This window comes from Bufo gargarizans, chromosome 1 (genome assembly GCF_014858855.1).
Source record: "Bufo gargarizans isolate SCDJY-AF-19 chromosome 1, ASM1485885v1, whole genome shotgun sequence".
NCBI classification, from domain to species: domain Eukaryota; kingdom Metazoa; phylum Chordata; class Amphibia; order Anura; family Bufonidae; genus Bufo; species Bufo gargarizans.
The window spans coordinates 547,885,135-547,900,660 of record NC_058080.1 but is presented as its reverse complement, the minus strand read 5'-3'; the positions used below and the strand labels follow the sequence as shown (position 1 = coordinate 547,900,660).

Below are 15,526 nucleotides of genomic sequence, written 5' to 3'. Positions count from 1 at the left end.
TATTGAGTTCCGTCCTAGGGGCTCAATGCCGGAAAAAAAAACTGATCAGTTTTATCCGAATGCATTCTGAATGGAGAGCATTCTGTTCAAGATGCCTCAGTTCAGTCCCTCTTACGTTTTTTAGCCGGAGAAAATAGAGCAGCATGCTGCAGTTTTCTCTCCGGCCAAAAATCCTGAACACTTGGCGGAATGCCAGAACCGGCATTGATTTCCATTGAAATGCATTAATGCTGGATCTGGCCCCAAGTGTTCCGGCAAGACGAATCAGTTCTTTCCGTCCGCGCATGCGCATACCATTAAATCTGTGAAAAAAATAAATACGGGATCCGTTTTTCCGGATGGCAACCGGAAAGACGAATCCGGTATTGCAATGCATTTGTGAGACGAATCCACATCTGGATCCGTCTCACAAATGCATCCGTTGGCGTCCAGATTGCCGGATCCGTCAGGCAGTTCCAGCGACAAAACTGACTGCTGGAATTCTCTGCTGCGAGTGTGAAAGTACCATAAGTGATGCTAATGTCTATTAAAGCTCTGTGGAATATGTGTGCACTATATAAGCAAGATAAATAAATATGTAACCAAGAGAGATAGAGTAAAAGTATTACCATCTGGGACGTTGATGGCTCTTATCTGAAGAACGCAGCCCCCGAAGTGAAGGGAGAGAAACCATGCAAGTGCGACTTGCTTTCTACTCACTGCTATGGGACTTTAGAAAATAACAAACCGAGTGTGCTCAGCCTTTTTCGGAATTCCAATAACAGTGAATGGATAATGGGATTGCAAGAAATAGCTGAGCCAGTGACCCGACAGGTGCGGCTGCTCTTCCTTCACTTATGGATATAGGAGAGTCCCCGAAGTAGTACTCACACCTATCTAAGGCCTCATTCGCACGAACGTGTGCGCTCTGTGACCATATTGCGGGCCGCATTTGCGGATCCGCAATACATGGGCGCCGTTCCGTGGGCATTCCGCATCATGGATGCAGACCCACTCACTTGAATGGGTACGGAAATCCGGAGATGCGGAATGGTGCGGAACGGAAGCACGGAATAGAACCCTGTGGAAGCATTACGGAGTGCTTCCGTGGGGTTTCGTCCCGTACTTCCGTTCCGCAAAAAGATAGAACATGTCCTATCTTTTTGCGGAACGGGTGGATCGTGGACCCATTAAAGTGAATAGGTCCACGATCCACTGCGGCTGCCCCACGGTTGCTGTTCGTGCATTGCGGGCCGCAGCACAGCCACAGGGCGCACACATTTGTGTGAAAGAGGACTAACATTGAGGGCATATCCTAGTGCTATATCGTGAATAGCCCAGATAGAAATACCCCTTTTACTTTATTTTTTAGGGGCAGCAATGGAAAAAAGCGCAATATTAACATTGTTTTTTGCACCTTAAATTTACAACATTCACCATTCAGATTATGGCATTAAGGGTGGGTTCACATCACATTTCATGCCTCCGTTTGACATATACTTTAGAAAAAAAGGATACTAAAACGCAGCACCCTATATTCTTGTATTCTGTACAGAACATAAAAAAAAAGTATACATTTTTTTTACAGTGGAAAAAAAAGTATACTTTTTTTGTTTCTTACAGTGGAACGCTATGGTGAACAGATACCACTGTGTGGCTTCAGTCTGAGGCATCAGTTTAATGTATATGTTTTTTGTTTACATTAAATGGATGGAAAAAACATGATGCGAACCCACCTTAACAAATAAGTTTCGTTTTGTTTGTTTTTTACTACTTTTTATCAACAGTAGCTTGTCCCATGCAAAAGCAAGAGGTTTTTTTTCTGCTGCCACATTCCAAAAGCCATGACTTATAAACGCGAGAATATGTAAATACCATGAATGTGCATGTGTGTTTTTGACCAATTTTAATAAATAAAACAACTTTTTATGGAAAAATATTTTTGTTTTACTTTTTTTTATAAACTGCAACCTTAGTTGTTTATTTTTTTAGTCCCTCTAGGGGACATCACAATGCTACTCTTTGATCGCTTTTATAATGCACTGGTGTAAATTGTAAACTATTGCATTATAGCCTATCACTGTAACAGTGTCTGACAGTCTATTAAGCTCTGTCTGTATCACAACTTAATAAGCATATATGCAGCGAATCGCGGGGGTAGATGGAGCAAATGGGAGTGGTGGTTGTGGAATTGATAGGAGTGGTGGTGGTTCACCGTGGCTATTCTCACTCCAGCACTCCCTGAGGCTGTGCAGTGGTCGGAAAGCACACCCATTTCTTCCCTTGGGGCACACCCAGGACTTTGTGGGGCTCTTGCCTATTGTTAGGTTGGGTGCTCTTGATGATGAATGATTGGCAGGGTGCAAAGAGCAGGAGTATTTGGCCGGTGGATATAGGGTGGTGGAGTCATTGACCTGGCCTGTTTGGTTGCAATTTTGGTTTGGCAACTTCACTGAAGTTAGCCAAGTAATTCTTTACAAATCGCTATAAATCAGGTATACCAAGCCTTAGGGTATGGCCACACAGAGCGGCCATGTGGCAGACAGGTTGCGGCCATGCTGTGGTGAAGAACCGCGCAGAGTCACTTTATATATTCATGGCAGTCCTGGGGGCCCTTGTTAGGCTCCCAGCTGCCACGGCAATGCATTTGCGCTGCTGCGCGATTATTTTTGAGAAGAGCCATTAGGGACAAAGGGAGGTCTCTACCTCGCTATCACTGCCTAAATGACACAGTTGCTATTGACCATGGCATGTAGGGGCTTAAACAGCTGTTTGTTACCGTGGAAGCCCCATTGTTAGTCAGTACTGGGCTCCAGCGGCTCCACATCTCCTGTGCCTGCACGATCTCCATGACGTAACTGTACATAATGCAGAGTTAATACAAACCTATCCATGATGTAAAGTTAGGTTATGGTGGCTTAAAGGGGTTGTCTCACTTCAGCAAGTGTCATTTATCATGTAGAGAAAGTTAATACAAGGCACCTCCTAATGTATTATTATCCATATTGCTTTGCTATCTAGACTCATTTTTCCATCATATTATACACTTTTCATTTCTATGGTTACGACCACCCTGGAATCCCACATCGGTGGCCGTGCTTGCACACTATAGAAATAAGTGCTAGCCTCTCTGGTGGCCGGTACCGTAGGAGTGCACATAGGCTGGTGCTTTTTCCCATAGTGTGCAAGCATGGCCACTGATGGTGGATTGCAGGGTGGTCGTAACCATGGAAACGAGCAGTGTATAAGGTGATGGAAAAATTAATCCAGCCAGCAAAGGAAGCAGTATGGACAATCACAATACATTAGGAAGTGCCTTGTATTAACTTAGTCTGCATGAAAAATGCCATTTGCTAACGTGAGACAACCCCTTTGAGGGATTAAAGGGATTGTCTCATCTAAGACATTTGTGGCATATCGCTGGGATATTCCACCATGTCAGATTGGTGCGGGTTACACCTTTTCAACCCACACCGATCTCTAGAAGGGTCCAAGGGTGCATCATGCAATCCTGGCCACCATCTATTCACTAATGTGGGCGTTCTTAACTTCTATAAAGGTGAATGGAGAGGCAGCCATGCATGTGCAGTGTGCTCTCCATTCACTTCTATGAGGGTTCTGGAAATAGTAGAGTGCACTTGCTCAGGTATTTTCAAAACTCTCATAGAAGCAAATGAACGTTGTGCACTCTCCTATGCTTTGAGATACCCACACCTATCCTAGTTATATGCCATCAATGTCTCTGATGATACAACCCCTGTAAAAACTCGTACCTAAGCCATACTGTAGGCTGGTAAGCAGAGATCCATTGGCTCCATTATTGCTCTCTATATTTCATCCTAAACTTACATTAATTTTCAATTACTAGTGTCTGGATTCCTGGGTATGCTAATCAGAGATTGAAGAACTCCAAATTAAAACCTTTTCTTTCCTATAATTCATGATACAAGGTAATTGCTACCTGTGTCTCTGTGTTAAATAAGATTACATGAGTCATGACTACATTACAAGAAAATCATTGACCATCTCCTTTGCACATTTTTTTACAAATTGGGAAATTGATCTTCTGAGTATTTTTTTATTACTTTTCCCATAGAGCATAGCACTATAGTTTGGAATCACTTAATTCTTTCACAATAAAAGCTGGAGTGCTGCCTAGTTTTTGTTTAATAATATAATTAGCAGAACATTAGTCTGGGATGACAGCACCCATCAACTTGGATCTGCCTGGCTTTTTTTTCTATATATATATATATATATATATATATATATATATATATATTTATTTATTTATATATATATATATATATATATACAGTACAGACCAAAAGTTTGGACACACCTTCTCATTCAAAGAGTTTTCTTTATTTTCATGACTATGAAAATTGTAGATTCACACTGAAGGCATCAAAACTATGAATTAACACATGTGGAATTATATACATAACAAAAAAGTGTGAAACAGCTGAAAATATGTCATATTCTAGGTTCTTCAAAGTAGCCACCTTTTGCTTTGATTACTGCTTTGCACACTCTTGGCATTCTCTTGATGAGCTTCAAGAGGTAGTCACCTGAAATGGTTTTCACTTCACATTTGTGCCCTGTCAGGTTTAATAAGTGGGATGTCTTGCCTTATAAATGGGGTTGGGACCATCAGTTGCATTGTGGAGAAGTCAGGTGGATACACAGCTGATAGTCCTACTGAATAGACTGTTAGAATTTGTATTATGGCAAGAAAAAAGCCGCTAAGTAAAGAAAAACGAGTGGTTATCATTACTTTAAGAAATTATGGTCAGTCAGTCCGAAAAATTGGGAAAACTTTGAAAGTGTCCCCAAGTGCAGTCACAAAAACCATCAAGCGCTACAAAGAAACTGGCTCACATGTGGACCGCCCCAGGAAAGTTCATCCGAGTCACCAGCCTCAGAAATCGCAGGTTAACAGCAGCTCAGATTAGAGACCAGGTCAATGCTACACAGAGTTCTAGCAGCAGACACATCTCTAGAACAACTGTTAAGAGGAGACTGTGTGAATCAGGTCTTCATGGTAGAATATCTGCTAGGAAACCACGGCTAAGGACAGGCAACAAGCAGAAGAGACTTGTTTGGACTAAAGAACACAAGGAATGGACATTAGACCAGTGGAAATCTGTGCTTTGGTCTGATGAGTCCAAATTTGAGATCTTTGGTTCCAACCACCATGTCTTTGTGCGACGTAGAAAAGGTGAACGGATGGACTCTACATGCCTGGTTCCCACCGTGAAGCATGGAGGAGGAGGTGTGATGGTGTGGGGGTGCTTTGCTGGTGACACTGTTGGGGATTTATTCAAAATTGAAGGCATACTGAACCAGCATGGCTACCACAGCATTTTGCAGCGGCATGCTATTCCATCCGGTTTGCGTTTAGTTGGATCATCATTTATTTTACAATAGGACAATGACCCCAAACACACAGTGTAAGGGCTATTCAACCATGAAGGAGAGTGATGGGGTGCTGTGCCAGATGACCTGGCCTCCACAGTCACCGGACCTGAACCCAATCGAGATGGTTAGGGGTGAGCTGGACCGCAGAGTGAAGGCAAAAGGGCCAACAAGTGCTAAGCATCTCTGGGAACTCCTTCAAGACTGTTGGAAGACCTAGAATATGACATATATTTCCACATGTGTTAATTCATAGTTTTGATGCCTTCAGTGTGAATCTACAATTTTCATAGTCATGAAAATAAAGAAAACTCTTTGAATGAGAAGGTGTGTCCAAACTTTTGGTCTGTACTGTATATATATATATATATATATATATATATAAAATAAAAAGTAGAGCAGCACTCCGGTATGGTGAAAAAATAAAGCTATTTATTCACCCAGTAGTGACGCAACATTTCGGCTCCAACATGAAGCCTTTGTCTGCTCTACTTTTTATTTACTATTATCTAAGGATGCTTTTCCTATTGGAGCTTGCACCCAATTTTCCTCATTAGATTTATATATATATATATATATATATATATTAGCAGAAGGACCCGGCTTTGCACGGGTATACAGTATTTAATCTATTTCACTTAATGTTTGCGTGTGTCGTTAAAATATATCAACAGTATCCCCCCATAACATGACCTCTACAGCACCCTGCCACAATTACAGTGACCTCCACATCCCCCCCTTAACTTTGACCTTCACAGTAGCCTGCCCCTTTAGCAGTGAGTTCCACAGCACCCCACCCCGTTGATAGTGACCTCCACGTGGGCCCTCTCTCTAACATTTGACCTCTACAGCACCCCGCCTCTTAACACTGACCTCTATAGGTTACAGCCCCAACCGTAACCTCCACCATTCCCTGCCCCCTTAACAGAGACCACCACAGTGCTTGCCCCTTTAACAGTGACCTGCTCCCTTAACAGTCACCTTAAAGTACCCTGCTGCCTTAACAGTCACCTTACAATACCCCATTGCCTTAACAGTGACCTCACAGTACCCTGCTGCCTTAACAGTGACCTTCACAGCAGCTGCCCCTTTAATAGCGTTCCTCATGGTGTGGACACACATGTCTACCAGCTCTATACAATTTCTTCATCCTTCTCTTACTCTTCATTGGCAACTTGTGTTTGAAAAAGGTTATAATAGACCAAAACGTCACACTGTCACTTTGAGTTGCCTGCACAGAAAATCAACAAACAAAAAAAAATACCCTGATATCACTATATCTACTGCAGTGCTATCTGCAAATATGACTACATTTTTGAAAAATGTGTCTCCACATTCTGAAAGCCGTAGTTTATTTATTTTTTGGGCGACTGTCTTGTGTAGGGGCTCATTTTTTGGGGGATAAGATGATTGGCACTATTTTAGGGTCTGTATGACTTTTTGATTGTTTGCTATTAAACTTTTTGTGATGTAAGGTGACAAAAAATAGCTTTTTGTACACAGTTGTTTTTTTTTATGGTATTCACCTGAGGGGTTAGGTCATGTGATATTTTTATAGAGCAGGTGTTTATGGACGCGGCGATACCTAATATGTATACTTTTTTTTATTTACTTAAGTTTTACACAATACCAGCAGTTTTTTAAACAAAAAAAATTATGTTTTAGTGTCTCCATATTCTGAGTCAAAGTTTTTTTGGGCGATTGTCTTAGGTAGGGGCTCATTTTTTGCGGGATGAGGTGACGGTTAGATTGGTACTATTTTGGGGGCATACGCCTTTTTGATCACTTGGTGTTGTGATGTAAGGTGCTTTTTTTTTACACCGTTTTTATTTTTATTTTTTTATGGTATTTATCAGACAGGGTGGGTCATGTGATATATTTATAGAGCCGGTCACAGGACCCCCTTGGCATTGTCCCAGGGTGCGCGGCGGTGATCGGAAATACACAGGGCGTACAGGTATGCCCTGTGTCCTTAAGTACCGGTACATCAGGGCGTACCTGTACGCCCTATGTCCCCAAGAGGTTAAAGTCTTGTGAGTGCATCAGCCTCTACAACAACGTTGGCTAAGCGTCGCAATCAAAATCATATTAACTCACACATGAGCTGTCTTATACTAAAAATGTCCTTTGTTGCCTATAACAACCAATCAGAACTCTTATTAATGCTATATGAAACCTAATGAATATCCAGGCTGTCACAACAGCCAACAGACGATGGCTCCTGTAGTTTGGCGGTTAGGTTACTAAACATATTTTTCTCAAATAATTGGAAAGTGCAAGGTGAAAATTTCCACTGAAAACATAGTCTATGACGTTCACAATAACTGGTAATCATTAGATTACCCGTTGTGTTCATTGATCGCTATATAGCCATCATTGAACACTTAATTTTCAATATAACAATACAGTGCTGCCACCTAGTGGCCTATATTGGTATATTTCTCTAATAGACTCCGAAGTCTGCTAGAGGCTTCGGGCTATTAGATCTCGGCCGGGGAATGCTGTTACAGGAGCTGAAGTGCGCGGCTTACGCTTCCAGACTGCTTTGGGGAAAATGTATGCGATCAGCCTTATGATTGATCGCATATATGTGCTGCGGGTCTCTGCTATTTTAAACAGCAGAAACCCAGCGGCTGTGGCGCCCTTTGCACGTACGAGCGGGCGTCATGCTTAAAGACCTGACTTCCGCTGTACATGCACGGCGGAGGTTCTGAAGGGGTTAAAGGGGTTGTGACATGAAACTTATTTTACATTTTTCAAACCAGCCCCTGGATGTGAATACTTTTGTAATGGCATGTAATTTAGTATAGCCAGTGAGCTACTCAATAAAATGTATCTGTACAGCACCACCTGCTGTTTATACTTTTCCTTATTTCTTGTCCACCCCACTGAGGTGGCCGCATATGCTCAGTTTAAATCTTCAACTACCACCATCCATATCTTCTGTTAGAAGTGGTGTCAACTATAACAAAAAATCTACAACAGAAAGGAAACGTCCCCTGAGCTGCCAGCCAGAGTAGAAACTAGCAGAGCAATTGGAGCTCTGGATCCATGTGAGATATAGGGCTGGTTCTATGGTTCTGGTACTTTGTGATGTTTGATTTCAATTTTTACATCAATCATGTCATAACTCCTTTAAGATATTAAGCTCATTTTGATTTCCTTTATGCAGTACTTTATTGTTTCCGTACCATCCGTTTACTATGGCCTGTCCTTCTCTGGGAATGGGGGATCTTGATTCCTAAGATTGGTGATTATCTCAGTAGTTGGAAGCCCAAAGATCTAGCAATTAACGGGCACACTTCAGCTTAATTGACTTCATGTATGTCCATCACTTGCAAAACCACTAGGAAGTGCCAGGTGGTAAGAGAGTCATGTTGCCACTGAAATATCAAGGAGGTGTAGTTCTGTGTCTAGCCTTACACCATATTGGACACAGGGTGTGTCTGTAGACTATGACAATGGAGACACATGGGCATTCATGGGGGCAGTATGCACAATAGGGTAGGATATTTTAATCAAAACTATTTACAGAGTTACTTTATTTTAATAACATTATCATTGGAGCAATATAAAAATATGAGTGGCAAAGATATACGTACCGTGTATGGTTGTATGTCCTACCTGATATCGTTCAAGACTTTCACGGTTGTACGTGTTGTACTCCTTGCTGCAGATCATTGTTTATTCCACATCTCCAGCTGTAGGGACCTTAATATACCGTACCATTTTGTCTTGGACATGGGAGTGCTTTAATAAGCAGCTAATGAATAGCATGGTTTTGCTGTTATCACTTCATGATATAAATGCACAAGTGGTTCTGTTATAAAGCGTTGACTGAGCATGGGGGTTTATTATAATCTGCGTCACGTGTCTTCACTGTGACATGAACCTGTTATTCAGTTGTAGCTATAATGTAAATTCCACACGGCTACAGATTGCTATCTATATCTCTCTGTATCTGTTTATACTCTGATCTCAAGTACGTTTATATTTATTCTGGTAATATTCCAATATCTCACTAACAGTTTGCAAGTCCAGAATTGTTTTAAAATGTTTGTGCAATAAGAACATTATATTTATATCAGGTTTTTATTCTTTACATTTTGTTAGTTTTCTTTTTCTTTGTCCTGAAATATTATAAGCTGACATTTGTACAGTTTTCCTTTTAACTTCGAGGTATGATATTGGCATTTAGAGGATCGATCATGAGATTTCACAATACAAACTGCTCTCAATGTTAGCACTTCAGCAGGCAGGCAACTAAAGTAATAAATGGAATGGGTGGACTATAGTACTCAGAAAATTATCATAATTTGGTTGATTTAGTTTAGAAAAAGATGACCTATTTATATATAAATCAATCAATCAATCAATCAATCAAAGGCCAATACAGAGATCCTTCCATGATCTATGTATACCCAGGACTGTAACTATATATCTAGACGTCTAGAGGAAAGGGAATAGAAAGAGATTCTTTACTGTAAGAGCATTAACACTATTGAACTCTTTGCCAGAGGAGGTGGTGCTGGTGAACTCACTCAATTACTGAACACGTTTCTGGAGTGAACTACTACTACAGGTTAGACCTTGTTCACACTTCAGTTATTTGATCAGCTCTTTCCATCAGTTATTGGAAGGCAAAACCAGGTGCGGGTCAAAAACACTGTGAATATCTTTTCATTACACCTTATGGCCCCATGCACACGGCCGTGTTTCACAGCCGTGTGCGGGCCGTGGAACCGCGGCCTGGATCCCTTCTGAGAGCAGGAGTGCACGGCGTCACTGGTTGCTATGACGCCGTGTGCTCCCTGCTGCCGGCACAGTACAGTAATACACTGGTATAGATCATACCAGTGTATTACTGTATTGCGGCGGCAGCAGGGAGCGCACGGCGTCATAGCAACCAGTGACGCCGTGCACTCCTGCTCTCAGGAGGGATCCAGGCCGCGGTTCCACGGCCCGCACACGGCTGTGAAACACGGCCGTGTGCATGGGGCCTATCTCTGAGTAGCCTCTACTCCTGGTTTTGGCTCACAAAAACTGATGGAAATAACTCCATCATGGATCTGCAAAAACGCTTCTGTTACAATAATACAACCGCATGCATCCGTCATGAATGGATCCGGTTGTATTATGTCTTCTATAGCCATGACAGATCCGTCATGAACACCATTAAAAGTCAGACAAAAATGGATCCGTCCCCATTGACTTACATTGTGTGTCAGGACTGATCCGTCTTGCTCGGCACCACATCGCGGACAGAAAAATGCTGCTTGCAGCGTTATTCTGTCCGCAATCGGAACGCAACGGAATGGAATACATTTTGGTGCATTCCGTTTTGTGCAGTTTTGTCCCCATTGACAATGAATGGGGACAAAACTGAAGAGTTTTCTTCCGCTATTGAGATCCTATACAACATTTTATTTACATGCAATTACAAAAGTATTCATATCCAGGCGCTGGTTTGAAAACTGTAGAATATTTTTCTTGGGACAACCCCTTTAAGGAACCCATACACAATTGTTTGGTTACCAGCTATTGAATGTGGATAGCATCATTTAGATTACTTAGAGCTGATGAGTTTAGTAAACATCCGTGTCAGAATAACTGTGTAATCATTTTTTTAATGTTTTGTGCCTAATTTTAAAATGTCCTTTTTTTTTTAGTTCACCAAAACCTAGAACTTGTCTCTTGTAGGAAGAGATTGTGCTAAGTTCACACACATGATATACATCCTAAACCACACTATAGGATCTGAATATCGCTGTATAGTTCATGAATACACTCATCAGCTCTCACATTCATTTTAATCTCAGGCAGAAAAACATTTAAAAGATTTATACAACCATCTCTATGGAAACCTCTATCATTAGTTTTCATTATTAATTATAAGTGATCACCATGTAATTCCTACTGTATTTTTCTCTTTATAACATACACTTTTTCCCTCAAAAGTGGGGGGAAAATGACAGTGCGTCTGAAAAACCATTATGGAAGCACTCATTAGTACAGTAGGATCGAGGAGCGCTGAATACAGTTCCCCTGGTGCTGGCTTTACTAGCCTTTCCCTGGTCTTCTGCCGCCACTCTGCTGTACTGTGTCCTGACTGCATACAAGGTCAGGATGTAGTGGGCATAAGCACACACTATGCCCTAACACTGTGCAATGTCAGGTCACAGTGCAGCACTGCAAGAAGAGCAAGCTGGATCTCCTGAGTGGCAGTGCCATCCAGTGCAGAAAAGGTAAGTTATTTTATTTATTTATTTATTTTTGTCTGATTAACATTGGCAGTCTGATCTGAGGTCTGATTAACATTGGCAGTCTGATCTGAGGTCTGATTAACATTGGCAGTCTGATCTGAGGTCTGATTAACATTGGCAGTCTGATCTGAGGTCTGATTAACATTGGCAGTCTGATCTGAGGTCTGATTAAGATTGTGGTCTCATCTGGGGTCTGATCAAGAGGCTGGTGAAAAACTTTTTTTTTTTCCTTTTTTCCTCCTCTAAAACCTAGGCGTTTCTTATAAAGTGAAAACTACTGTCATTTCTTCTGTTGGGGCGCTGAAGGAAAAGGAAACATTTACTGTTTTCCCATAGACTACAGCTGATTGATAGGGGTCCCAGTATGCTGATATGTATAACGTTTATTGTCAGGGATCCTTTTAAGGCTACTTTCACACTAACTTTTTTTGCGGATCCGTCATGGATCTTCAAAAACGATTCCGTTACAATAATACAACCGCATGCATCAGTCATGAACGGATCCGGTTGTATTATGTCTTCTATAGCCATGACAGATCCGTCTTAAACACCATTGAAAGTCAGTGGGGGACGTATCCGTTTTCTATTGTGCCAGATTGTGTCAGAGAAAATTGATCAGTCCCCATTGACTTACATTGTGTGGCTCCGCTTCGTCAGGCGGACAGCAAAATGGATCTCACAAACCAAAGCCAAAACGCTAGTGTGAAAGTAGCCTAAGGCCTCATGCACACGACTGTTCAGTTTTTTGCGGAATGGAACGGGCGGACCATTGTAGAAATGCCTATTCTTGTCGGCAAAATGGCCAAGAATAGGACATTTTTTTGGCGGGGCTACGGAACGAAGCAACGGATGCTGACAGCACACAGAGTGCTATCCGCATCTTTTGTTGCCTCATTGAAGTGAATGGGTCCGCACCCGAGCCGAAAAAACTGCGGCTCGGATGCGGACCAGAACAACGGTCGTGTGCATGAGGCCTAACAAGTAGGGATTATTGTCCAGCGGAGAACTCCTATAATGTATTGTGATTATTTAATGGATTTCATACTTTTTTTATTACTTTTGTTTATGCTGAAGATTTTTTTCACATGTGCTGCAAAATACTGTATATATCACGGGAAAATGTTTCATATCATTACAGGCAGCACAGTCAAAAGTTAAAAATAAAGAAGTGCTAACTTTTCATTGCCCTCATCAGTGAGCCAGAAAGGGGAGCCACTACATAGAACATCTGTTGCAATGGAGGATCCAGCATGCCCATGTATTACACAGACATCATATTGATTTCATAAACTGTGTACTGCTTCAGTTTCCCTGTAGCAGTTTTGTAGGGAAAGGGAACACTTGCAGCTTGTTCCAGGGGATTGCTGTATTATTGCTGTATTGTACAGCCATGTATGGAGCGAGCTCAGCGTGTGAGCACACTGCATAATGATGTACATGTACACTATTATGCGTTAAGGGTTTAACATTTGTGAAATGTCTTAGATTTAATGTGTACCAGACGTTATTTGGAGATCGAGTGTGAGAGTCCTTAGATAACCCCGTGACAGTTGATGAAGTATAAGCCCCATAGACCCATGTCTTCAAGGGTTATCCCATGATTAATGTAATGTACATGGAGATCTAGAACCATATCTGTACCTCACATGGATCCAGAGCTCCGACCATTTATTGCTCCAGTTAGTCTGCCAGATTGAGTTTATTTATTTAGAGGCAGGCAGCTCAGGGGGTGTGTCCTTTCCCAGGCGGTAATATCCTTTCAGCTGCAGCGCTCTCCCTATCACAGCTCAGGGGTTATATTTTTTTCTGCTGCAGCTTTCTCCCTGTAAATGTCACAGCTTCTAACAGTAGATAGGGCTGGGGGACGTTGAAGGATGGAACTGATCGTCTGCACCCACCCCAGCAATGTTATTGAGGTGGACTGAAAAAAAAAGAAAAATAACAAACAGCAGTTGGCACTATCCAGATACATTTTACTGAATAATTCAGCAGCTATACTACATTTTAATTACATGTAATTACAAAAGTATTCAGATCCAGTTGCTGGTCTGAAAAATATATAATATTTTTGTGGGACAACCCCTTTAACCCTTAGGATACCTGATGTTTTTTCGTTTTTGCATTTTCATTTTTCTTCCCTATTTTCCTTGAGCCATAACTTTTTTATTTTTTATTTCACATAGCTGTATGAGGGATTATTTTTTTACGGGACAAGTTGTACTTTCTAATGCCACCATTTATTATGGCATACATATTCTGACCCCCTTTTTTATAGTTATATCTACTGAGCTGTGTGGGGGCTCACACATTTATTGTGGGACAATCTGTAGTTTTTATTGATACCATTTCAGAGTGTGTGACTTTTTGATTACATTTTATTAAATGTTTTGGGGTAAGAGAAGCAATGAAAAAATGGCAGATTGGCCATTTTGACCCTTTTTTCCATTACGCCACTCACTGTGTTGTACATTTTTTTATTTTAATAGTATGGGCTTTTTCAGTTTTTTATTATATGGAAAGGGGGGTGATTTAAACTTTATGTTTTTGAACAGCTTTTTTACTTTTTGGTTATGATTTTCAAGCTCATATTTGAGCCTACAGAATCCAATTGTTTGTTTTCAGGCTACTTTCACATTTGCATTAAAGTTTTCTTACGTTTTTTGGCCGGAGAAAATACCGCAGCATGCTGTAGTTTTTTCTCCGGCCAAAAATCCTGAACACTTGACAGAATTTCCATTGAAGTGTATTAATGCCGAATCCGGTCCCAAGTGTTCCGGCAAAACGGATCCGGTGTTGCAGTCTGCACATGCACAGACCTTTAAAAATGTGAAAAAAATAAATACCAGATCCATTTTTCCGGATGACAGCCGGAAAGACGGTTTCGGTATTGCAATGCATTTGTGAGATGGATCCGCCTCACAAATGCATCCGTTTTCGTCCGGATTGCCAGTGATGGAACTGCCTACCGGAATCCTCTGCCGCAAGTGTGAAAGTACCCTTAATTCTGAACATTCATGGATTTTTTTATTTCCATTTAAATGTTAGAATTGCTCATTTCTTATGTTGGCCTGCCATTTGTTGGCCAAAATAAGAATTGTAGCTTAAATGCACTAGGTCTCTTCAGCGAGAACTAGCACATTTAAATCAATTACCAGCATCCTCATTGGCCGCAGAGGATGCCGGTAAGAAGCACTCACTTTATCACAGCATCTAAAGGCTATAATTACCACGATCAACATTATTGCTGTTTGCGGTAATTAGCCGTGTCAGAGACCCGCTGGCCATGACGCTCACTGCACGTACAAGTGGGCGCCATGTTTGCCTATCGCTCCAGTGCTGTACATGTACGGCACTGATAGTGAAAGGGCTAAATAATTATTCCTATTTACCATAAAAGTCTGATAGATGTGTGTCCCACCACTGGGCTGCAGTTTAGGGAGAGTTGGCCATGCATGCATGTATCTTCATTCACTTCTATAGAAGTTCTGAGAACATCCGTGCTCAGTGGATATGCCAGAAAGAAAATCACAGAAAACAAATAATAATGTACTAACACAATACATGCAAGCATTATATATGAACTAAGCCCTCATTCTGATATAATAAAATCTGAGACTCTTAGCCAATATATTTTGATCAAAGCACATCTGTGCCCACCTACCCCTGTCAAGGTGGTCTCAGTCAGGCAGGTCCTACTCTATACCTTCCTATGCCACTGGGCATCTATAATCAGAAGAGCAGACCATGCACATATAGAGTGCTTCTCCTAGTCACCTCTATGTGCATCCAGCAACTGATGAGAGGAGGAGCACTAACCTCCCTTTGTTTTTAGGGGTATAACAAACAGATTTACTATCATTTACATC

At 41.4% G+C, this 15,526-nt stretch overlaps 1 protein-coding gene across 1 annotated transcript in view; it reads left to right on the top strand.

Annotated features, from left to right (window-relative positions):
* Positions 1-15,526, top strand: part of ARVCF (ARVCF delta catenin family member) — a 574,725-nt gene that overhangs the window by 71,725 nt on the left and 487,474 nt on the right. The window lies entirely within an intron of this gene.